General features: G+C 43.3%; 1 long non-coding RNA gene across 3 annotated transcripts in view; it reads left to right on the forward strand.

Annotated features, from left to right (window-relative positions):
- Positions 1–25,821, forward strand: part of LOC132247784 (uncharacterized) — a 186,690-nt gene that overhangs the window by 38,535 nt on the left and 122,334 nt on the right. For all 3 annotated transcript variants that reach the window (XR_009459219.1, XR_009459217.1, XR_009459218.1), the window contains exon 2: positions 2,006–2,107. This is a non-coding gene — a long non-coding RNA (uncharacterized LOC132247784). The remainder of the gene's footprint in view (positions 1–2,005; positions 2,108–25,821) is intronic.

Consider the following 25,821-nt stretch of genomic DNA (forward strand, 5'->3'; position numbering starts at 1 on the left):
TATAAGAAGATCATTAGAGGCTCAGTGTGTAACAGATCCTTAGCCATCCCTGGCTTTTGGTGCTTACAGGTTATTTTAGTCTAACCGTATGCTCCCTGTTCTAGATATCTAAAATCTCTCCCTTCCCCCTTGTTGCACAGTTAATGTAGGAAGAATGGAGCATCTAATACAAAGAATCCAATGCAAATGGAGAGCCATTCATGCTGCTAACTGTATTTATGCTGCCATGTATTTGTACTGAGATTTGTTGTCATCAGTTAGTTCCCTTTTGGACAGGATTAAGAGTGGCACTGAAAAAATGAAACAATAACAATAACCACAAAGCATTATTTTTACTCTCTTGCTACTCAAGCAATACTTCTCTGCAAGGCCAGATGCAAGTAGGTGAATGGAGCAGTGACTTGTCTCAGGGAGAGCTCTTTGTTGTGTGTCACAGACGGATGTTGCAAATCATTGTTCTGGTCAGGACAGCAGGGGAGCCCCAGGAGGGAACTGCTCCTTCCTGAGACAAAATGTCTTTTACCATCCCCAGAGCATTGTGGCTACACTCTGATCCTTAGCATGGACAACATAAAAAGAGCATACAGAAGTCTGTCCTCTTTTTTTTTATTATTTAAACATTTGAAACTCTACATGCAGGACAGTGGTAGTCATTTAGCCTCAGTCTTTGAGAGAAAAATTAATTCAGCAATACCCAATTGTTGTATCGATATAAAAATATTTTCTAAATTGCACATTCCACTTTCAAATGCTGTATTAGAATGAGATGCAAAAACGTAAGTTGTGGTATTACAAGGACAAGCATGATTACGGATAGCTGGAGGAACTAACCAATACGGTTTTCTCACCTGTATTTCTAGTACATTCATTTTTAAAAAAATCAGAGCACAAGCTCACCTAAAACAATCAGGTAGACAACACTAGTTTGCCAGAGTAAGTGAAATGGAGCCCAAGTCCTGCACAAAGTTGTTGCCTTGTTTTGATCCCAAGAATGAGCAAGGAGAGATCTGATTACTGCTTTTATAAGGAGTCATGGAAATGAACTAGACTTGTCAGAAAAGCTCATTGATTTTACAGGATCTCTCCAAGTTGTACGTTATAGTTTGGAGAAATAAGACTTCCTCTTAAAAACATAATTTTTCAATGTACTAATATGTATGCTTTTGTGCAACCGATAATGGTTTCATAAACATTTTGTGTAATCAGCATTTAGCAATAGCTGGGAAGTTGGCAATTCTGACTAGATTTTAAAGATACCAACTTTTTTGCCATTAATACTTTTTATTTTCTGTTTATATCTCTAAATTGATTTCCAATAGTTAAAATTTAAACAATAAAGGCAACCTGAGTTTTCAAGTCTGCAGATAAGAGACACAATGTATGCAACCTCCTCATTGATTGACTCTTCTGTTTTTATAGATTCATCCTCTTGAAAGAATCATTAAACAGCAGAGAAAATGATTTGTTGCCATTGATTACATGACATACTGCTCTGACATACAGAGTTTTTAGATCTAAGTTATTAATTATGTCGTTAATGTAATTTGCAGGCTGAAAGATAAATCATTCAGGATTTGACTGGATATTACCAGATACGTTGCATATATAAATGCATCTTTAGGTAGGAAAGGATCTGCTACCAAGAATAATAGATTAAAAGGCCACTAGCTCAGTTTATAAATCATTATGAGCAAAGGAAAACTTCCTCTGCCCATTTATTTTATTATCTTTGAAAAGCTGAATTTTTCACATCTCTGTTATTTTCTTGTTGCAACAAAACACATAATCACTAAGTGGTAGCATAGAGGGAATCCTTACTATTGTATTATTTAAATTCTATTCCCATCCTCTCCAGAATTTCAGAGCTTAAGGTTAATAAACTACAGGGCATAGGAAAGCCAAGCTTAATTCTGGTCTCCCCAAAGGCTTCACTGAACTTTGTTTTTTGTACTGATGCAAGGTACCGTGTGCTAGCTTAATTCTCTATAACTTCCTTTTTTTCCAGCAGTGATTGCCAAGAAATTAATTATGACAGCCATTGTGGTGAATGTGTGCCTCTGTAGTCATCTGCTGCTGACTGAGTGACTGCAAACCTCCTGCTTCAAAGGTCTGTACATTCCTACCAAGAAATTAGTTTAAAAAGTTCTTCCTTGTTTATGCTTTGTTTCAACAGGTATAACTCTTCCCAGAGTTTTTGCGGGGTTTAATAGCAACTATACAACTGTTACCCTGGGAGCATACTGCAGATTATTCATGCTTGCCTGACATTTGACAGATGCCCTTAAAAGGCTCAGCTTCCTTTTCACAGGGGCCAGGGGGTTGAGGAGAGTGGAGAGCTAGACACATTTCTCAAGTGAGTGACATATGTTTAAATGTCAAAGTGGTCCTACTGAATCCACAAGCACAGCCCTTATATATTGTAAAAGAGTCTAGGTATGAAATCTCTTTTTTTAGCTATAGCTGAGAATTCATGTCCTTTAATATTGTTGAACCCTAAAAGGACATAGTTTATAATTTGGAGGGGTTATTGAATGCTGAATATTAAATTTGGTTGGGGGCATATGCCAAAGCTTCTTAGGAAGTCTCCCCTTCTAAAAATGGTGAATAAAACATTTTTAATATTTGCTGCTGAATATGTGAAATTAGATGTATTTTCTCCCTTTACATGCCAGACTCTGTCCATGCTATGATTGAAATCATACATTGGCATAGTTATTGTTGGCATAGCTTCAGATGTAGCTTGGATAAAGCCTTAAGTGGGCACAGAGAAATAGAAAGGGTGGTGTTTATACGCACGCATGCATGCACCTACTAAAAGAACTCAAGATTCTTGAAACTAAAGATGAATCTGGAGTTTTACATCTTTTATTCTGGTAATCTCATTTGAGAAAATATTCAGTTTTTAACCACTATTAACCATACTGTAAATAGTTTATTTTAGCACTTGACAGTTGAGACACAGACATTATAGGTACATTTTCCAAAGTGCCTCAATTTTGGATAACCCAACTTGAAAAACACAGATAGACAGATACTGAGGCATTCTGTATTAATGACCCTTTTGAAAATGGTTGGTCCAAATACAGACATCAATAGATATTAAGATTCCCGTTAAAGTCAATAAGTAAATTCCTACTGACTAGAAGAGTGCAGGGTCAGCCTGCAATTCAGACATTGATCCTATCCCCCTTTTTTTTATTGTAGGTATTATGCATGAAGTTAGTGTTCATGAGGGACTAATAGCCCCGGCCAGAGTAAGGAACATGGGAAGTAGATTTTGTTTAAGCTTCATTACGCAGCAATCCCAATAGGCCTCAAACCTGATCTGCAACTCCTTCGCTATTCTAGACCTTAGTCTTGACTAAGAAAAAACTGCCAATTATATCACCGTGTCTAGAAGTAGATAACTATCTATGTGGGAGAAAAATAAGGCTACCATCATTTTTACTTGTCAATTAAATTGAATTTGAACTCCGCTCTCTAGAGAAACAATTCTAGTGAATTAACCCATTGTGGCAATTGATACCATCATTGATCCTATTCATCATACAAGGCATGTGCTCTTCATGTGTTGCATCCCACTTGTACAAGTAGAAGACGGGGGCAGATTTTGTTTTCTGTTTCATTTGTGAAATTCTGAATGTCTTTATTGCTGGTGCTCCTTTTACTCTAGGTTTACACTGGTGCAGATACAAGAAAGCAGAATTTGGGTCAAGAATAATCAAAGTTCCTGCTTATTAGTTCTTTTTTTTTCCAGAAGTTAAAAGGGAGAATTGGCTTAACTCTGTTACATTGTTAAATATGCAAGGATTTAATAATAATAGCAGATTTAAAGTACATAATTTGTTGATATGGCATAGGGTTTCTTGGAGCTGTGCAAATTGAAGGTATAGCTAATGCCTTAAGTCAGATGACTGTATATTATATAATGACAGTAGTTACCCTATCATTAAAACTGACCCTGGTTAACACCCATCTCCATAAAATATGTATAAACTGATCTTCCTCAAATTTTACAAGTGCATCTCATATCTCAGTAGAGATTTTTGGGGGGGACATTTTATAAATAAACAAAGATTTTGTCTAAACTGAAGCCAAATACATTGGCTTTAATGGATATCACCCATAATATTTTGGTAAACACAGTCCAAATTTAGTTTTAAAATATATTTGAATGAAGTTTGGCCTGTCATATCTAAAAATGAATCAGATTTAAATCTCTTCAATTACTTGGGTTTCCTGGCTCCAAAAGGGAGAAGGATCTTAATATTTGTGAGAGGGTTATGGTTAGTGTGGGCTAAAACGTTCTAAAGTGTTTTCTTAAAAATACATTATAATATAAATTTTTATAATAATGAACTGACCTCTGATTTGAAAAGAAGGCAGGAGGCAGGTGCCCATGGGAAATGGGATGAAGGAGGAGTCCAAGAATGGAGACAGAAGGAAATTGGTTTGTAGGCCATTATACAAGGGTGTTGAGCTTACTGTGAAAAGGTGCTTCTAAGTCTCAAACTAGTGTGGGGTACAGGTGGAGGAAGCAAATGGAGTGAAAGGGCATAATATTATCAGGGTATGGAAGGACGGATGGCCCATAGGGACGTAGGAGCACTGAGGAGGAGAGGTCCTGCTTGTCTCAGTAAATAACTTCGTAAAATCCTCTTCATAAATTTATCAATCTCCATCTTAAAACTAAATAGATTGTTTGCTCCCACTACTCTTACAGGCAGAAACCTAAATTCCAGCCTAAATTTATTCATGGCCAGTTTCTAATCCATCTTGAATTTGAAATTTTAGAAATTAATAGGTCAGGCATACAGCCAATGTTCAACTCTCATGTCATCTCTCTTCTCACTGTGTACCATCCCTCCATGTGTAGCCAAACAAACAGCAGGTTGACTCCAAATAGAGTTTACAGAAGCACACACAAAGGTAAAACTAATATATTCTTAAATTATAACATCCCATTACTGATTCTTTATCTCCGTGTAATTTATTATTTGGACATATATTTTTGCAGTATGTCATGTGGTTACATACTCCCATCTCCACATTGGTTACAAAATTACATACAAAGACAATGTTAAATAACATTAAAGTTGTAAATAAAGCACTCAGAGGTTATGAAATGCTGAAGATAAAGTTTCTTGTGCAATGGTAAGATGACTTATTTGAATGCTTCAAGAGTCAGTCTTGCCCAACATCACATACAAAGTCTGAACCACAGCCAGAAGAACCTGGTTTAATGGCCTATAATCTATTGGCTTTAGACCAAACCAACCTCTTGGCCATTCTCTGCTAGATCACTTTCCATCTAATGAATAGAATGAGGCATGGTCTTCTGCAGAACAAAGAGTACCTTATCAGATAATTAGGCTGAATCATAATGCAAATGCAAAGAGATCAAATTAAAGTTGCATAGGCAGTCTTAATTTTGCCTTTCAGCATTTGGCTTTATAATCCTAACATTTTTTCTTATACTGTTTTGGGTTTAAACTCTTGGGTTTGATTTTCAAATTCTCTTTGAAGAACCATGTTGATCCCCACATGGGTCATCATTAGGATCTAAATCCAGAACTTCCATATCTACATAAGAGATTTTTAACATTTGTGCTCAAACAATAGTTAGTGGTAGTAGTAAGCTCTTATCTCCTGTGTGGATGAGCCACCAGAGGGAGATGGAACACACATTTTGTAAGCATCCTACAGATTTATATTGTAGACCTGGGGTAACCAACCTACAGCACAAGTGGCATGGGAAGGCTCCATGAGTGGCATGTGGCCGTTCAAGGAGGGGGCAGGCAGCATAGAAGCAGACAGGGCAGATAGCAGAGGAGGAGATGAAACTGGGTGCACAAAGGAAGGAGCAGAAAGCAGAGCGGCAGAGGAAGGAGATCAGAGTGGCACTGGGGGGGGGGTGTACAGAGCTAATTTGTGGCATGCCTGCCCCCATATCCCCATATGCTAAATCACAAAGAATGTTGGTTTGAAGATTTCTGAGTTTAATTCCTGGCTGTAGAGGCAGAAGGCAGGGCCTCTTAGGCTTCATATAGACATTATAGCTAGAAGTTCAAGGGGTTAGACTGGGCTAAAAAAGGTCCCCCAATCTGACTCAGTAATTAGATAGGTGCCAGAAACCTGACTGAAGGTAAGTCAGAGGAGGAAGAGGGGAAGAGGTGTGCGGAATGGAGTGGCTAGTGGGGGGTCTATGGGGATTGGGGGACTAGCAGGGTCTGCAGAAGGTTTTGAGGGGTTTGTACAGCTAAAGGGGTCCTTGGAGGATGGGGGGGGGGGTTGGCAGGATCTAAGAGACTCTCCAATCCCAGCAACCCCCCCCCCATACAACCCAGCTCTACCCCGCCATGGCTGAACCACCCCATATCCCACAATTCACTCCTAGGGCTGTTTTTGCTGGCATTCATGTATCCTGGGAGTCTGTTTGAAGTAAATCAGGGTGAGAGGAAGGGGGATTGGTGGTTCTGCAGGGGAGGGGTTTGGTAGGATCAGGGAGGGCTCTCTCCTCACCCTAACCAGGGGCTTTTTGTTTTGCTCCCTGGCCCCCTGCCATTCCCAGATGAACAACTCCCCCACAATGAATCAACTTCCCTAGCCTCCTGACCTTGACTTAGTTCAATCAGCAGCCAGCACCAGCAAATGCTGGTGAAATGGGCACTGGGAGTGGCTTAAAGGATCACAGGGTTTAGCACACTCAGGGTGGTGGGGGGCAGCTGGCTGGTATGCAGGGGCGGGGTTGTCAGTCTGGGGGTGGAGGAAGGGATTGGGGAGGCTAAAAATAGCCTTGTGCCACGGAGGGGTAGGAAAAGTAGTGCTTTGGGGCTGGAGTAAGTGGCTTGGCATTCCCAGCTCTGGGGCTGTGCTTGAAATGTGTACAGAAGTTCAATTAGATCAGTCTACCTATACCCAATCTAACTTAGTGCATCTCTGAAATACAGTAAAATTAGGTTGGGTTAGCCAGAAGTGACAATTTTCACCCAATCTGGCCACATAAAGCAGTTTATACCTGTGACAAAACATAAGTGAACTGCTGCAAATGGTTGGGTGAAAATCTGACCCCTCATTGCATGAGGTATCAGATAAAGATGTTCCAGAATGTAGCATCTTCTGTAACTTGTGCTTGCAAAGCTCCCAGCCTGTCACTGTTTTCAGAATGGGAAGAAGAAAGGGAGAAGAGGGAGTTTAGTTTAGGGGGTTTTCAGCCCCCCTGAAGGGTGAAGTGGCTGTACTGGAGCCCTCTCTGGGTTGGGGGGAGGCGGGGACTTCAATTCACCCACCTCACCTCACCCTTCAGCACCAGGTGGGGAGCCCCAAGAAAGAGCTCTCTCCGCTGCCTTTCCCCCTCCCATTCTGAAAACAGCGAGCACTGGCAGAGAGCCTGGCCATTACTATGGGAACCCAGCTGCAGGCTCCCAGCCCCCAGGGAGATTTCCCTCCCCCTGGAGCCAACAGTGAATGTCTGTTTGGTCTGGGGTAATGCTGCAACTCAGAGCACTTTGCAAAAATCATTCTGAGTTACAGCCGGGAGATGCAATTCTGTCTGCACCTTTAGAGACTAACTGGTTAAAAGGCATAATATTTTGTAGGTAACAACCTACTTCCTTAGATGCAATTTGAAAAGACAGGTTATCATGTCCATTTTCAGATTGGCTATAGAGGGAGTGTTGCCTAGTGGTTGCACACTAGGCCAATCATGTCTGTTGAGCACATTTTTTCTGAAAAGCAACATTGTTGAGTGAGTGAAACTTGGATCTGTCATACCAGAGACAAAAATCCCTTCCCCAGGGCTTCCAGGAGTAAATCTGTGCAGTATCCACATACCTTTCTGAAGGACCCTCTTGTGATGAGGCACTGATATGGAGGGAAAAAACAGGAACAACTGGAAAAAAATGAATATTGGAAAATGTTTTTTGCAAAATGTTTTTAAGCTATGCTGATCCTGAGATGTGGCTTTAGCTTTTTTTGGGCCTTCTAGTTCAATAGAATCAGAGCAACCCACAGGCTTGCCATGGCGGGAATAGCTCCACAGATCCATGCCAGAACCAGCAGAATGAATGAAAAGCTATGGTAGGGCCAGCAGAAAGAATGCAAAAGATTTGTAATTCTCAATTTTGGAAATCATCCCCTGGTTTGTTTCCTGTGAATTTTGGTTTACTGTAAAGACTAGGTAAAGATATTTAGGCACTTAAAGATGCAGATAAGCACCTAAATTCCTCTTGCCTCCAGGCTGTGTGGAAATGTTTCTCCTCTCCAGATGTTTAGCCTGTTCATCTTCCTTTTAAAAAGCACACAGACTGGGTAGCAGTCCACTATATCCCAAACTGCAGCTCTTTGAGGAACTGTTGACATTGCCAATGTTTATGGATAAGAAAATGTTAGTTTCATGCAAATTATACTTAATTACTGTTGTAGGATAATAATTATTTTTCATTAATAGTGTCCTAAATCCTTAAAAGCCTTAAATACTGTATATCTCATTATGTTACACAGAACAAAACAGTGAAAACCTTTCATTAATTCATTAATGATTATTTGGAAAAGCAATGTGTCAGATTATTCTACATGCAACCAAGTACTATTAGTACACTGATATACACAGTTTAATTTAGAACTTTAATATTAGAGTTTTAGTTCTTCAACCATGGAAATTGAATAGAAAATAACTATGAAGATAAATGTTCATTTGATTTTTTTTCCTCAACCAATTTTTCCAGTAAGTACTCATTCTTTTTTCAAATCAAAACAATAAGAACAAAAAATAAAGAGTGCATGTGTAATGGGGGGGGGTGTTATATTTTCAAAGAGTTGTGCAGTGTTTCACCTATATGACTCCCACAAGATATAATGAACAAAATTCTACAGTAATGTAAATTATAGTTTAAGTGAAAGTGGTAAGGTTGATAAGGCCCATGTAATCTACAAGCTCGCTGAATCTGGCATGGAAGCATTCTTTGGAGTTTTACCCACTCCTCGAAATGGCCCAGTGGGTTTCCTGCAACCATGCACACCAGGGTTTGGCAACCCCTGGCATGCATACCATGCTGGCACATGGGGCCATTTCACTTGGCAAGCCACATCCAGCCCTGACTCTAGGCAGCTGCTGCCACCCATGGAGCCTGAGCTGTTCGCAGCAGACAAAGAGGAGGCTGCAAGCCCTGCTCTAAGTAGCCTGGGCTCAATGGCAGGCAGCTGAAGCCCAGAGCCAAGGCTGAATGTGGCAGGCAGCTGGGATGCATCTCTGATCCCACCTCAACCTTCCCATCCATTTAGCAGAGACAGGAACCCACCATGCCAGCAGCCCTTGCTGGCAGCACCTGGGGGTGTAGGGTGAGTAGCTTGGGGCCAGGCAGGCTGGGCTGTGGGCTTCCCCAGCTGTAGAAACCAAAGTACCTGCCATCCCTGGGGCCAGGTCCCAAGCCGCAGAGCCACCCGCACCCTTGCCTAGACCAAAAAGTGAAGCAAGTGGCACAGATGACTGGGAGCCCCAGGGGAAGCACCAGGCACTGCTGAGCCATGCTGGGGGCTGGTGGCTGTGGCTTGGTGTTCTCAAGGATGAGCCTTGCTGTGAGCAGCCATTGAAGTACTTGCCTGCCCTGACCCTGCCACCAGTGCTATGGAGCTACATGCAGCCCAGCTACCCTGTAGGATGGAGCCATGGGCTGGTAGTGGCTGCCAGCATAAGCAGGAAGCCAGCTGCAGCGCTCCCCTTACCTGCCCCTGTGGGCCCTGTTCCATGGTAAGTGTCAGTCTCTGCTGCCCACTTGGCTCTACCTAGCCCTGCTGCCCACATCAGCTGTGCCATCCATGGGACACGGGAACCTGGGCTCTGGGCTCTGCTCTGCTGCAGCAGCCACTGCCTCCCACAGGTGGCAGCCAGGTCTCAGTTGCTGCTACAGGGGGCAGGGGGCTGTGCACCCAGGTCCCTGGCCCTGTGGCCCTTGCAGCTGGGGGTCCCCTCCAGCAAACCTGAGGAAGGTGGGGGGCTGTGGGTCTGGAGTGAGGGGCTCCAACAGGGCCGGGGGCTGTGAGTGGGGAGTGAAAGGCACCAACAGAGCCCAGGGGGCTGTGGATGGGGAGTGGGGGCACCAACAGGAGTGGGGGGGGCTTCCAAATTGCTTCAACATTGTAAATATATCAATAAAACATTGTTTTGAACAGATACCTATATATATCATAGCAGCTCATTTTAATCAAGGAAATACACAACTTTGGGGCTTTTAAAATCAGAGAATTTTTTTTTAAACAGAGAAAACCAGGATCTCTGGTCATCAGGCTCTTCTAAGGGTGGGGGATAGGGGATATGGGAGAGAGATGGAGCTCTCCCCATGCCTAGAGAGCTTGCTTTTGAGGCATCTGTGTAGTGCTCCAGTCAGAGAGCTGGAACACCTGTATGCTCCATCCCAGACTTATTTTTCCATGGCTAAGAATTTCTTAGTAGTGAAACTGATTGCTTGTCCATGGCCTTAATGGATGTCCAGGATTCTTTCTCTACTGTGTATGCAGCTCTAGCCCCAACAACTTGATGTATAATGTATTGCATTAATTTCCCCAGTCGAGTCTTTGGGAGACAGTAATGCAGAGTACAAAATTATTAGTCCCTTACAATGTCTGTGGATGGAAAAGGAAATCTGTGCTTAAATCAAGACTTAAATGTTATTGATGTGCTGCATGCTGTCTTCTGCCCTAGATAAACCTAGGTTCCAAACACTGGTAGAAAAGTATGGGGAGATCAACAATAAAACAAAGGGCAATTTAAGGGCAATTTGAAGCTCACAGTATCCATCCCAAAGATATCCAGAAACCTTCAGTTTCCTTGCTGATATACATACCTTTCCCCACCAAGAGGTATTTAACATATCAAAAAAAAGGGAAAAAAAAGAAAAGAAACAAACCCGCTGCTGTCATCTCTGTTGATTTTTCACTTAGTAGACTTCTTTATGGATTAAAAAACTTTTTTTTCTTCTTCTTGTAAGGCACTGTTCATTGAAGCTTGGCCAATAGATGGTATCATCCTTTCCAGAGTCTATGCTATGGGAGGCCTATGGAAGCATATCTGCTCAAGGCATTCATGCAAATTATTACTTACTGCCCTATATGCTCATAAATTAATAGCTTCTCTGTGGAAGAAAAACAGAAATTAGACAACCATTAAGGTTGAACAATGTATAAAGAATATTAAATATTAATATATGAAATGAAAAAGTATTGCAAGAGATATGAATAGATATGCCAAGAGCATAACAAGCCAAACCTAAGAAAGTAAATAATAAAAACATGTTTTCAGCTAGATATTCTGGATGGTTTAGTATTCAAATTAAAGTTTGTTTTCCCCATTCAATAAAAACAAAACAAAGTATTTACTGTTGTCATATTTGCATGAGAGAGAGAGAGTTCATTTTCAAATACAGAACAAAAGCTAATTTGAGCTGGAGAAAATCAAAATGTCAAAGCCACTTTTTGGTTTGTGTACTTTTAAAGAGTATTTCTGTGCAGCTACTGGAAGTTTGACAGAGAGAATACTCTTTGCTAGTTTAAATGTTATTTGAATGAATAATTGTGAAGCTAGCTTGTGCATTTTAATGACATGTATCAGCACTAGCTATAAAATTGAAATGGAAATTGGATGAAGAGTTTACTTAATAATAGGATAAGGTTGCCTGTTGTTACAGTATACCGGCTCACTGCATGTGTCACTTGTCTCTGGCAATGATGACTCTGGTTAGAACCCCTTATAACTACAGGGCATGTAATTTCACATGGAGCAGCAGTGTAAAGGACAAAGTTAAAAAGAGCTTATTTCTTTGCAGACCTAAGTCCACTTCCCAAAACTATTATACTCTAGTCAGCTGCAGCATAATTTCTACCAATTCTGAATTGAGCAGTATTATTTATTCCCTATTGAGTTTTATTATGAGGAATATAGTACTTGTACACATATATCTATCTATCTTGAATGTGGATTTCTTGAGACTAAAGTAGTCCTTGATTGATTCTGTCTCCTCTTATGTAAAGGTAACAAATGCATACATTCTAAATGCACACATATATAAAGCCATGTTTTCCAAAGCTGTTGGTTCAACTTTATTGTGTATCATTTGCTGATTATCAAGGATCCTGGTTTTCTCTGATTTAAAATAATCCCCAATTTTTGGTTTAAAAAAAAAAGTAATCCCAAATCCACATTATTTCTATTATTAAAATTAAACACCATTTTACACACACACACAAAGGTGTTTCAATTTTTATATATATGCACCTTATGCATACATTATAAATGCACACATATATAAAGCCATGTTTCCAAAGCTGTTGATTCAACTTTGTTGTGCATCATATTGTGTACCAGTCCAATGTAGCCACCAGAATTCTCCCAAGGCCTTTAGATCAGGTAGTATATAACACCTGGGCTAGGGCAGAAGTTACACAAAAACCAGTTTAAGTGATCAGAAACTGGTTTAAACCTGTAACAGAACAGAAGTTCAGTACACTTAAACCAGTTTTAAAATGGCTGAAACTGGTTTAAAGTAAACCTAGTTGAATGTAGTATCAGACTTAACTGATTTAGGTCAAACAGTTTATGAAACTTCTGTCCCAGACCTTTTCCTGCTTCAAGTTAAATCACTGTTCCCCCAGCATCCCAGGATGCTTTGCAGCCCTGAGCTGGGCTGGGCTTCAGAGACCAGGGTTGGCCCTGCCCCTTTCCTCTCTAGCTGGAGCAGTGAGGGCTGGCTAGCAAGGGGGTGGGAAACCCAGCTGGGGACTGCAGCTGGGTCTGCTGGGAGGGCAGCCCATGCCAGGCTATTCCCCGCTTGCTGCATGGGGCAGGGCACAGGGTGGGAGGGAAGCCTGGGAGGGACTGTCCCCTCCAGACAAACCCTGGCTTGGATTCAGGGCCAAGAAGGGGGTTTAAATCTCCTCTTCCCCACCTCAGTGTGGTGGCCCCAGACCAGGGCATGCCCATGCCCCCTGCTCTCCACTTGAGCAGGTTGTGGTATGGGGGGCAACACAAACACACAGGCACTAATGCACATACACACATTCACACATGCACACACTCACCCACTCTCACACTCACGCACACAGGCAGTCATTCAGGCTCCTGCCCCTTCTCCCGGGCAGAGGGAGACCCTGGTGCACGTGAGCCTCATGTGCACCAGGCTGCAGCCCCTCCACCTCTATTTCCAGAGCCTCCTCTTGAGGTTGTGGTTGAATTTCACCCCCCACCTTTTTGTTTTTGGTCACCCCATCCGTGGCCCCACCAAGTCCCAGGACCTCCTGGTCAACCTCCTCCTGGCCCTGGCCAAATGGGCCCTGTATTTGACCAGGAAGGAGGCTCTGGCTGGGAAGGTTCCCAGAGACTGCAGGGCCGCTTTCCTCTCACTTGTCCACGCATGTCTCCAGGCGGAGCATCAGTGGGCGGTGTCCATTGGCTCCTTGGATGCCTTTGAGGACTGGTGGGTGTGGCCCAGGGGGCTCTGCTTAGTGTCCCCCTCAGGCGTACTTATTTTCAAGTTTTGACCCTTTGACCCAACATGACACTCCTATCCTGTTTTTTTCATTAGTTGTCCCAAGTAGTTTGATGCGTCATCCATTAAATCCATTTAAATTATGGAGATAACATGCAAGATGCAGCACAGTTTGCAGGGCTGCAGGTCTATTCCTCCTCCTCCTCCTCCAAAATAATGAGTTAAGATAGAGGGTGTCTCAGAGATTCAGCCCCTAAGCCCCTCAGGATGTATTAAACTAAGCAGTGCAATATGTAAAGAGGAATCCGCTACATTTGGAAGCAAGATGTGTTTCTTCAGACCGCCCAAAAATATAATGGTGAACTATGACACTGGAGACTGTTCAGACCCAGATCTTTGCTGGAAACTACATGTGCACATGCATTCACATATTTAACAGGACGTCTCTAAGAGCAAACATATATTCCCTACATTTATTCATTGGTTAAAGCTTTTGATTAGTGGCCGTCACAACCAAAACCTCCAGTAGACATATGATTTGAAAAAAATATGCTTTGTTTTCCATAACCACTATATTTTTGATGGGCTAGAGTGACCAGAACCAAAGCAAACTACAACTCCTCACATATTTCCATTACAACAAAATCTAAACTGTAGAAGCAGTTAGGTGTGTATCCAATTTGAGATTATACGGTGTAATGTTATGTAAATATCCTATCAGACATGAGGTCAATCAGGCCCAGATCCTTCATTTTAAGGGAGGTAGCAGCTGTTACCTAACTCATGTTTTGGTGAAGAGTCAGGTTTTTATATGACAAGTGAAAACACAGATACAAATTAATGGAAAAAGAAAAGCCCCAATTGTCCATTTGTGTTGCATCACAAACTGCTGAGTAAAAGCAGCCCAGCATGGTTTAATCATCCTGTTTTCCATTTCCTTTTTTACTCATTACATTCATTATTGGTCACAAAAGACTGCTCACAAAACAGCTCGTGATTTTAATTTAATGCATCCTTTCTAAAACCTGCAGGGAAATTAAAGGAGGGAGCAACCTGGAGAGGGTTGGGGAGCAAGGGGGTGGGGGGAATGGGGCTTGGCACATCTGAAGCTTTAAATGCTAATAGTCAAAGATTTCCCAAATAGATCAGAGCTGACCCTAAACACATTGGGAGGACTTAACTCATTAGTTTGCAAATTGAGTCAAATTGACACAAGGAGTTTCCTAGCAGTGCCTTTAAATCTCTGATCAAGGCTGGGGAGTGACCTCTCAATCTGACAGGCCAATAGTTGCCAAACCATATGAGAAAAACCAATAAAGCTGAAACATCCACTCAGATCATGAGAGGCTGGTTTATTCCCTTATTTTGTAAAAATGTTTACCATTTCCACCCACATACCCATTTGCCAACATTACTGTTTTATAAAGAATAATTAATGAAGAATGCAGTAACCAAAAATCCAATCAGAGCCTGCCATAATATCTGGTAAGATGTGGTGAGAGTCAAAGAGATCACAGAGAAAGTGAAGCCCTCCCCTCTGACGGGGTGCTGCTCAAGCAAAAAGGCACCCTCACATTGTTTCAGATTAACATTATGTGGTTTACAGATACAAATCAGCAGCCCTAGGGCCTGGTCCAAAGCCGGTAGAAATTAGTGTGAAAGACCCCTTTGACTTTTATGTCAGGTTTCTATTATGGGCTCCTTGCTTCTAAGGCCAGCAGATAATGATATGCATGAATGCTGAAGCAAATTAGGTTCTTAGCTCTCAGTTCCATGGCATAGCCATTCATTTGCCTCATACCTACCTTTTAAAGCAAAGGTAGCCAACCTGCAACACGTGTGCCACAAGTGGCCTGGGATCAGTACGTATAGCTCACAGTCAAATCTGCCCACGGAGCTGGAGAAATTTGCTTGTGCCTGTGCCCCCCACAGGCACAAAGCAAATGTAACAAAATGTGCCAGGCAGCTGGAAGCAGCACCTGCACCCCCACCACTTCCCTCAGTCCCTGCTTCCGTGGCTGCGGTTTGGGCCCAGCTTCTGGCCAGCGGAGAGATGCACTGCAGCTGGGATGGTGGGAAGTGTGGTGGTAGTGAGGACACAGCTTCCAGCTGTCTGGCTGCAGTGCAGTTCCTAACTGGCTGTGCACAGCTGGGGCTGGGGGAAGCAGCAAAGGCATGGGTACAGATCCCAGCTGCTTAGCTCAGGCACAGGCACAGGCAAGACCCCCACCAGTGATGCACCACTGAAGTACCCAGCCTGGGTCAGACCAGAGCTGGATTGTTCTGATGTGTTGCCTGGTTGTATTGCAGAATGGAGGCTGGGAGTCCATGCAGGAAGAAGACTGGGGCTCTAAATCAATGTGCAGAGAGAAATTGCACTGGCCCTCAGCTCAGCCAGGGGAGAAAGAAAAATCTGCCTGGGGGCCTCCAGCATTGATGCGCTTATTGCAACCAACATGAAATTGCTCCAGCTAAGCTTTAAAAATCAAAAAGTGAACTAGAAAAAAGACCACGTGTCAAACTGCCTGGGAAAAATATTGTACAGATAGACTGTGTTCTTTTATAAAGTATAACAGGGACCAAGTTGAACTAAATGTTTAGACCAAAGTCACTTGCCAGATGGAAGGAGGCTATTTAACATCTAGACAGTAGGTCAAGACAGACAAAATAATTATACAGACTTCAAAATGGGAAAGGGGATGCTTTATCACTGTTTTTCATGTAAATGGAAGCTGAAGTGGAGCTGTACACTTCCAAAGGAAACAACTGCTAAATTACCAGAGTTTACTTTCCACTTCCTATGGGTTGGAATAGACACGGGAAGCGGTTAGAGCGAATCACCTTGATACATGATAGCTTCCCTGCCACTACCTTTAACTTGGAATAATTATTTCATCTATTCATGCCCCATGTTTGTGCATTGGACTGTATTTTTCCCCCTTTGAGCATGATCCAAAGCCCATTGAAACAACTGCAAAGCCTCCCACTTGGAATCAATGGGGTTTGAATATGGCCTTCAGCAGTTGCTTTTCCCCTTTTTGTAACAAAATGTGCTGCTGTTATTCCTTTTAGGGCCTTCCACAAAAGATTCTATTCTTTAGCCTCTTAACCTCCCTCTGCCAGAAGTGAGTGTGCTGCAGAGAGAGACCGTGACAGGTGGGTCATATGTTTCACATTTAAACAATAATGTTTTCTTCAAGTATAATCAAAGAAAAAACAAATGCTCTTGGGAGACATGCTCTGTCCATACAATGTTTTTGTGCTTGGGGGCAGGCATTGTCAGTCTGCTGCACTCAAAAGGAAAAAAAATGTTCTTCCAAATTATTTCTATATACTCCAACTCCCAATCTGGCAGGGCTGATTCAGTAGCATTCACGACTTATTCAGTAGGAAAAACACAAGCTTCCCCTCAATTTGGTAGGAGAATTTTGACAAGGCATTTCCAGGAGCTCTTCTTAGCCCCTTCTGCTAATACAGCAAATCACTGCCTTGTAAACACACTCATGATTGCATGAGTATTGAGGACGATTACATGCTTCACACTAATCACCTTTTGCAAAACAAAAATGAAAAACCTTGCCCTGTCTTTACTTAAGTTTGTGTTATTTTGTTTTCAAGAATATCACCCTAATTTTCTTGGCAATTGTTCTATATACCTTAGAATTTTGCACGTTACACACATCCTTTCTCTGTCTCCTCTTTTCTAATGAACACAATGCTAATTTTCCCAAGCTCTCCACATGGCTGTAACACCTGAGACCCTTTCTCATCCTTGTTGCTCTTTGCTGTGCTGTTTCTCAAGCTCCAGTACTCCAATATCCTCCCGGCAAAACAACACCTGGTATAATATACAATGTTTCAGGTGTGGTTTGTTGCTTTTCCAGATGCTGCCAGATAAAACTTTTACTTCCAAGTTCAAAAATGTTTCATTGCTACACTTGGATCATGTGCAGGAGCCTAATCCTGGCCTGTGTCATGTCCTTAAGGGTAAGCTCAAAGGAAAACATTCCAGTCTGCCCAAACTTGATCAATCATCACTTCGTTTGCATGCTGTACCCCTTCTACAACCTTTGTCTGTGTTTGTAGACTAGGCTTTTCAGGACAGGGACTGTTCATCCTATGGGAAGTACAGATGTTCAAAAAGCCTGAGGTGGAATTGATATAAGTTACACGGGGTTTTGGAAGCGGCATAGGTTATATTGGTAGTGAACAGAACACATGTTCTCCCTTTTGTGGGGGGTCACACAGGCTTCCTGCCTTGGCTGAGGCCTACAGGTTGGGGGCAGTTCTGCACACCTCCCACTGTGCCCCCCTGGAGACTGCAGAGTGCAACTGAGCACCCAGGCCACCCTGGGTTGGCTGCCAGGTACAAGCAACCATGCCCCCATGCCGCCTTGCACCCTAGTACTCTGGGACCCTGTAGCTGAGGGCCAAAGAAGTCTTGCAGCACCCCAGGTGCCCACAGCCTGGGTACTTGCTGGCAATGGCCAAGCTGCAGAGGTCACAGGATTGTCTGCATGCAGGCCTAGTCTTGATGTTCTGTCCCCTGCCACCCTGACGCACCAGAGGCAAGCTGCTTGGTGAGGAGGGGCATGAACATGCTGGGCTCTGCTCGCAGGAACCAGAGTTGGGCTGTATGAGGTTCTGCTTGAGCACAGGGGCATAGGGGCCGCTCGCCGGGTCTAGAGGAACCATGGTTGGACTCCATGGGGCTCTGCTCAATTGCAGGGAGTGTGGGGGGTTCTCCTGGGCTCAGTGTCAGGGGTGTATCTACATTGTGGGGTGATTTGTGACAGTGTGGGGGCACAACTTGGCCACGTCCTGGTGACTGTGCAGGGGACACAGATGCCTCCCTTCCCCTGCCCACTCTACCACTGACATTTGGCCAGAGCCATAGTGTGGGACTGGGGAGAGGTTGGGTGCTGGCTTGGATCTTGGAGAGCTGAGGGGCAGGGCCTGCTGAGTGCTTGGCCAGAGCAGCCAAGTGTGGGCTGAGTGCTAGTGCACCTCCCAGTGAGGGGAGGGTTGTGGGAGGCTGCAAAGGAGGCTGGAGTGCCAGAGAACAGTGATCTAACTCAGGGGTGATGCATAGGGGGTGCACATGGGTGTGCATGCACCCCCTAAGCGTGGCGGTGCACCCCCTACAAAACACCCCTGGCAGCATCTGCAGGTGGTCAGTGATCCCTGCTGGCTACTGCTGACGCTGCCAGCGGCGTCTGTGGGTGGTTGCAAACCCCTGGCTGGCACTTGCTACCCCCACCCCCCACCAACAGCACCAGTGGCATCTGCAGGAGCTCCTCCTTACCGCTGCCACGCTCCCACTGCCACTGTGCCCCCCAGCCACCAGGGGCACATGTCGTTCATGATCTAACTTGAATCGATAGGGGATCTGGTACAGAAGTTCGACACCAGTCTAATCTAATTCAATTAGATTTGAGTGCACATTGAACCCACCCCACCCCAAGCTGCGACAGGTCTATCTTAGACTGGGTTCCACCATTTTTAGAGTGGTCTACGTGTACCAAACTTATGCATGGTTATGGATTTCTGATCACTGAGACCGGTTTATGTGTAATGTCTGTACCTGCTCTATGTGTCTGTGACATCTAACACATTTTCAGTACTGCTGTAATTTATGCCATTAAGCTGCTGAGCATGTGGCTCAGTTCCTGGGACTCTTGATGTTTCAAAAACCATCAGTGGATATGCATAAAATGAGAGCAATGGTAACATATTTTGTATCAGTTTTTAAAATTTCAGACCTCTGAGATAAATAAAGGCGTAGTCCTGGAGTCCTGAAGGAGATCGACCCCTGTTGACTTTGCTAGAAATGAACCAAACCTGGGTTCCAATCTAGGTTTGCACCTTGAGTCTCTGTTTATAATGGGATGAACGAAAGCAGTGAATCTGAACCATGGAAAAGTTGTTATTGGCTCCTGAATTTGAATCCTAAAGTCTGGGAGCATTCAGCTTCAGGGTCTGATATTTGCCTGTTAGAGAAATATATAAGCTTCATATTTTATCTGGTTTGAAGCAGGAATGCTGTTTGTTCATCCGATCTTTAATGTCATTGGTAGTTTTGTCTGAGTAAAGACTGCTGGATTGGGTCCAGCAGGAACAAAATTTTCTTATCACTATTTTATAGCCTGGGGTCTGTGAGCATGCAAGAGAGTAGAAACTGTTGATATAAAACACAAGAGGTGGGGATTCAATGTTTTGTGATTTGTGGCAGGTATTTAAAATTAAACATCACTTTAAAAAATAGCTCTACACATTTAACAGCCATTGTCTCATTGCTAAACTTTTAAATCCCTTCATTTTAATCCCAAATTTAAATTGTTATCAACTTCTTTTGGGGGGCTACACATTTTAATCATAAATATAAGACAAAAATGTGAAGATATAGTATATATTTGGCAGATACTCAGCAATCAAATGATAATACCGAACTAGAGTTTTCATATGATCACAGAGGCTAAGGGATTAGAAATTAGATTTAAGTGGGGCCAAGGGGCAAATTCAAAGACTTCAAACATCTTTTTAAAAACAAAATGCTCTGGTTTTTAAAAAAAGATTTAGAAAAAGGAATTTGCCAGCAATCTCTCCTCCAGAAAAATTCTATCACTTCATCAGGCTTATTTATTTATTTAAACTGACTTTGAAGCTTTTTCATTACAAAAATGAGCTCAAATGCATACATTGCAGAGGGACAGAATAAACACCCAAATAAAAAAAAATCAATAAGAACACTCTCCCTTAGCACATGAAAAAGTGTACATCTATCCCCAAGGCTGCATTTGGGGTCTACAGAAACATGAACCCTTATCTAGACCCAACTTAGAATTAAGTCCTGAGGAATATTACACTTAATCATAAGAAGACAATAACAAATAATTCAGTACAGATGCATAAAAAAGAATCAGGCATCTTAAATGGAACTTACAGGGAATGTAGCGTATAGGGAATCCCTGTGCAGAGATGCTCTGTGCCCGCTCCGTGTGTGCAGTAGACTCCTGACTTAGGTGAGTATTGCGTTCCGGGGGAATTTCACCCAAGTCAAATTTGCATAAGTCGGGATGACTTTCCCCATAGGAAATAATAGAATAGTGAGGGGTTGTGTACCCCACACATACCTTAGTCATAGCTTTTTTTCCCCCTTTTCTCGGCAGAATTGCCTTTAGGATGCGTCTCTAGCATCTCACCTATGCATCTTGAGATACCACTACCACAGTGGCGGCCCAATGGCGGCACAGCTCTGCTTGATTCCACCTGCAAATCTTGAGGCGTTTGCGTATAGACACAAATCTCGTGAGCATTCACATATATACACGAATGATGTGCATCTCAATGGGCATTTCCCAGTCCAGACCCTAATAAAAAATTGCGTAAACGCAAGACACGGGTAAGTCAGAATCGTGTAAATCGGGGGTCTACTGTACTAGCTCCAGAAGTAGTATAGCCACATTAGAGCAGTGTTGTACCTGGACTGTAGAGAGCAGCTGATTAGCCTGCAAGGTTCTAGAGTTTCTGGTTCTAGAGCTCCTGTATACAGAGCTGCTGCTGCAGCTTTCCACCCTTTTGGATCAGACAGCACCACAGGAGACTGGGGGCACTTTTTAAGCCTTTAAAAGGAAGTGAAAATCCCCCTATCCTCCATTCCCCTCACTTTCCCACCTGCTGCTGTTGCTTTCCTGCTGTCTGGTGGGTGGGGGAAGTGCCAGAGTTGTTCCTATCCACCCCAACCAGGCTGCATGTGGGCTGGTCTCAGCTTGGGGTGGGGAAAATGGCAGTGGGGATGTGCGTATGTGTGTGTGGTAGGGGGTGCATAATCCCTTTCCTAGAGCCTACTCCCAGGGGACCAGGCCAGGAAGTGGGGAATTACTTTCCTGCTCTGCTGTTGCCCTGTTCCTGTCCACAGATGAGTACAGCCTGTCTGGGTAAGCAGTAATAGCTCTGGTACTCTCCCACCCCCAGAGCAGGAGGGAAAGCAACAATGCCAGACTGGGGAGCAGGGAGGGAAAGGGAAGGAGAGGGGAGATTTTTACCTGCTTTAGGGACTTTAAAAAAGTCCCTGAAGGCTCTCGAGCGTGTTCTGCCTACACTGGTGGGGAAGGAGTCAGGGAGCTTTGGGTGCAGCCACCCCTGCAGTGTGGGTTGATGCTCCTACATCCCACTTTGGGAAATACTGGATCCACCTCTGTGCACTAGTATTGCTGCATGGTGCTGCCTTGTGTCATGTAGATGGAGCTTAGGTGCCTCAAAATTCATGTGTAATCTCTGAAGTGCTCTCTGTCCCTATTATATGATGATCTAGTAGTAAGGGCACCTGTCCAGGAAGTAGAAGACCTGGATTCAATTCCATGCTCAGCCTGAAGGGGTTCCAGCTTACATATTACAGGATACTAGCTTGATGCATTCCTTTCTGGCAAGGTCCATGCTCTGTTAATGCTTCATACATTCATATGTCATGAATAAGATGTATGCTGTTCTGTGTACGTGGGCCACACGGTAGGATGGATTCACTCAAAAATCCAGTTTGATTCTAAATCAGAAGTAGTTTTAATTAATTCTAGGCTAAAAGGTGAAAGAAAAATAGAATCTGGTGAGCTAGTGTCACCTGTTCTTCCGGTTATTTTATTCCTTTTCACAGGTGGTTGGGCTTGATCCTGTGGGCTTGATCCATGTTTCCAAAGAGGTACTGAATGCTTTCAATCCCACTGGGTGCATCTACACCTGCACTTTACAGAGGAGTTAACTAATTAGCTCTGCAGCAAAGAGTCATTGTCTACATGTGCGCCGCCAGTATTAGGGCACAGTAAATTAACTCCACTGTAAGACCATACTATCTTACGGCAGTTATTAACTGTGGTAAAACACACATGTAGACGCTGACCCAGGTGTAAATTGTGCCTGGTCAGTCCAGGCGGCAGGGAGCCAAACCCCTGCCTGCCACCTAGCCACACGGCTCCACACGTTCTGCACTGCACTGTCATCATGACCCAGCCAGCCCCTCTGCCACCACCCAGAGCCTGAGGCTGATCCCTTGAGTCTGCTGCTAGCCCAACCCTGCTCCACCCCAGCTCAAAGTGCTTCTGTCCCAGGCATACATGGAGACACTGAGCCTGGGAGCAGTGTACTTTAGCTCAAAGTGCTCTGGAATGTATTGCTTCGCATTAATTTCCCATGTAGATGCACCCAGTGGTTTCACTACAAATGAAGAGTACCATCATCTGGTAGGATTCCTGTCTTTACAGTTCATTTTTTTCTTTTCACCTATCTCAAAATGAATACACCTGACAAAGCTGAGACCCCTGACATAGAACCAAGCAATCCTGTCTACTGAACATCCCAAGAAAGAGGGAAAATACTAGGAAAAGCTCTGTACAGTCAGGGAACCCCATGCTTCTTCTGACAAGAATTAGCATCCCCACAGGGGCAAAGATCACATCCCTCGAGCTTGAAAACGGACTAAGAAATTAGGTCCAATACCATAGGTTCCCAGATATGTGTGCAATGTGTCAGGCCTCTGTGCTGACCCCCTGCCTTCCCCTCTGCAGCATGTCTGACTATAGAGTCAAGCTACTGTTGCCTCCCAAAGAGTAGTGCACTACCCTCTATAATGGAATTAGAAACCTCCGAGGGAGAGTTAATGCTCCAGCTAGCAGCATCAATTTACATGTGGAGTTGTATTTGGAAATGTACCGAGTTTCAAGTGAAGTATGTTGTAGGGAGGGCTGATCCCTGGCTTCTCCCCTCAGTGACCCTACTGTAGCTCACCATACCGTTCTGCACTCCACAAAGCCTCAACAAGGTGATGTTCATAAGAAGGAGTTTAAATGGACATCCCAGAGACATGTAACATGTAGTTACTACTCATTGTGCTTTTTTGTTGGGGGGGCTCTTTTTTACTTGCTTTATATTTTAATCTCTCTGCATAAAATACTTCAGGGAAGAGTCCTTAGTTAATAAGAGCTCCAGTATCTAACTATACAAGACAAAGGTTGACACAAGTGGGCTTGCAGTGGAAATAGTCATTTAAATACATTTAAATGAATGTTTAAATATAATTTAAAATACAATTCTGCAGTGGTAAAAGTCAGTCTTTGGTGGATGCGTGCAATGATCTTGCTAGGAAAGACTGGAGGCATATTGATTTGAATTATTCTGTTGTTAGTATTTTGATTGACATTTAAGAAAATGTTTCTAAAAATACTGTTAATCAAAAGACAGGATTGTTTGGTTTTCCTTTCCATTCTGCACAGCTTCTGTCTTGTGAAAGTAAACTCAAGAGAGGTGACTTGGACAACTAAAAACTTCAGAGGCAAAGTTTAAGAAGCAGTTGGATTCAAAAGTGTTTGTGTTGTCAGCTCCAGGAGTAAAAATGTTATCATCTGTTTAAGCACTGCTGACTGATGTATATTCAAAAGCAAATCAACACAGTCGCACCCACTCTCCAAGCATCAAGGAAACCAGATGAGACCAGTGTCTCAGAGATATGGTGTCAATGGATTTTTTTTTTGAAAGCGGATGGAAGGGGAGAATCGCATTAAAATGTAATGTTTGTCAATGGCAGTGATAAAAAAAGAAAACTTCCCTGGCCAATACTGGCAATCTGAATACATTGGTAATGTGAGGGACTGATTAGTCCTGTGAGGCTGCCTACAGGTTAGCAGGCCTCATTTCAAATCTCTGACAGCAATATGTGTCGTTTCATGCTTCATCCTCATTCCCCATGTTCAACACAAACCGGGGTCACTCTATATATGGAAATCACTGTCTTCAGGGCAAAAAAATTAAAAAAGGTGAGATTGCCGCTTTAACCTCACTGGCCTCAGAAAATATGTTTTAGTCTGATACATTATACTAGTAGGAATTATTTATCAAGAAGATACAAGCTTGATATTTCAGAAATAATGAGATGTTCTGGTTTTGCAGCTGAAATTTTATGGTCCAGAGAGCATCAGCTATGAATCCAGAGGAATGAAGTAAACTTGCAATGAATGATACACATCATGCTGCTGAAGTAAAATGGCTGTGCAAAGGGTAATATGAAAGTTATAACACAGTGCAAAGCTCTGTGTGGCTGAAGTGCCTTTGTTGCAAGAAGGAACAAGGTATTTTGAAATAGGGGCAGGCATGAGATGCTCATAGCGTTTACTTACAGAGGTTTTGCTTGGGAAAGCTCAGCTTTTGTGCTGAGAAACTATAGCCATTAAATCTTACATCCTGTATTTTATGAAAAATATTTTTAAAATTCATGGGGAAAATAGTCTAACAGCAGAAATATGGGGAAAGAGACTAGATGTTCTGAAGTGAAGGCTGGAGCTTCACTTCCATTGTATTAAAATAAATGTTATCTCAGCCCTTTTATCTCAGCCCACAGCAAAACCAAACCGGGAAGAGCTACAAGTGTCAGCATATGCCATGGTAGTTTTTTTTCCTCTAGAAAGTCTGTGGTGAATTGAATAAGGTATCTAGAGCTTTAGTAAGGTTTAACTAAATGAACATTTCTCTACATGTTTTGGTTTTGCCTTATCATAGCTCAAGCATTGAATATGGTAGGTAGGGGTGCAGTCTCTGAATCGGAACTTCCTAACCCTCTGAATGCTGGTAGCTGATGGGGGAAAGGAGCAGGACATGCAAAATTCGGGACATGCCCTGTTCACCGACCCCCTCAGCACCTACTCTCTGCTACTGTGAGAGACAGGATTCTGGCCTAAATGGACCTATGTTCTCTGGTCCATCCCAAATTAGTATTCAAACTAAATTATTTAGAATAGGGCTGTCCAACTGGTGACTCATAAGTCCTTGTGATGCTCAAACAGTGCAACTAGACACTCCAGTTTTCATTTTACTCTCACCTATTAGTTTTGAGTTGTCAGGGGTGGTCACAATGGCAGAACCAGCCTAGGGCTGGGGTCCACTTCCACGCAGCCATGGCGGCGCTGCTGCTACCAGCCCCAGCCCCACTGCCCAGCAGCTTGGCCTGTCCACCCTGCACCTGCTGCCAGGGGCAGAACCCACATGGGCAGGTCACACAGCTGGGCAGCTGGGATGGGCCCATGGCCAGGAGCAAGATGGGCAGGTGGGGCCAGGAAGACCCCAGGATCTTGGGTTGGTGACAACGTGGGGCTGGGGCCATCAGAGGTCATCTTAGCCTCTGTGTAAATTCCTTTATATGTCTCTCACCCTAAAGAAAGGCCAAATCCTTTGTACCCTTTGGTCATTAAGCCCCCGCCTTTTACATAAAACATAGATCAAAACACTAATAGAAATGGCAGGCAGCACTTACAGGGCTGAAGCTCTAGTTTCTCAGGATGCTTCACGGTGGAGGCTGAATATG

The sequence above is a fragment of the Alligator mississippiensis genome, chromosome 1, assembly GCF_030867095.1.
Source record: "Alligator mississippiensis isolate rAllMis1 chromosome 1, rAllMis1, whole genome shotgun sequence".
NCBI lineage: Eukaryota > Metazoa > Chordata > Crocodylia > Alligatoridae > Alligator > Alligator mississippiensis.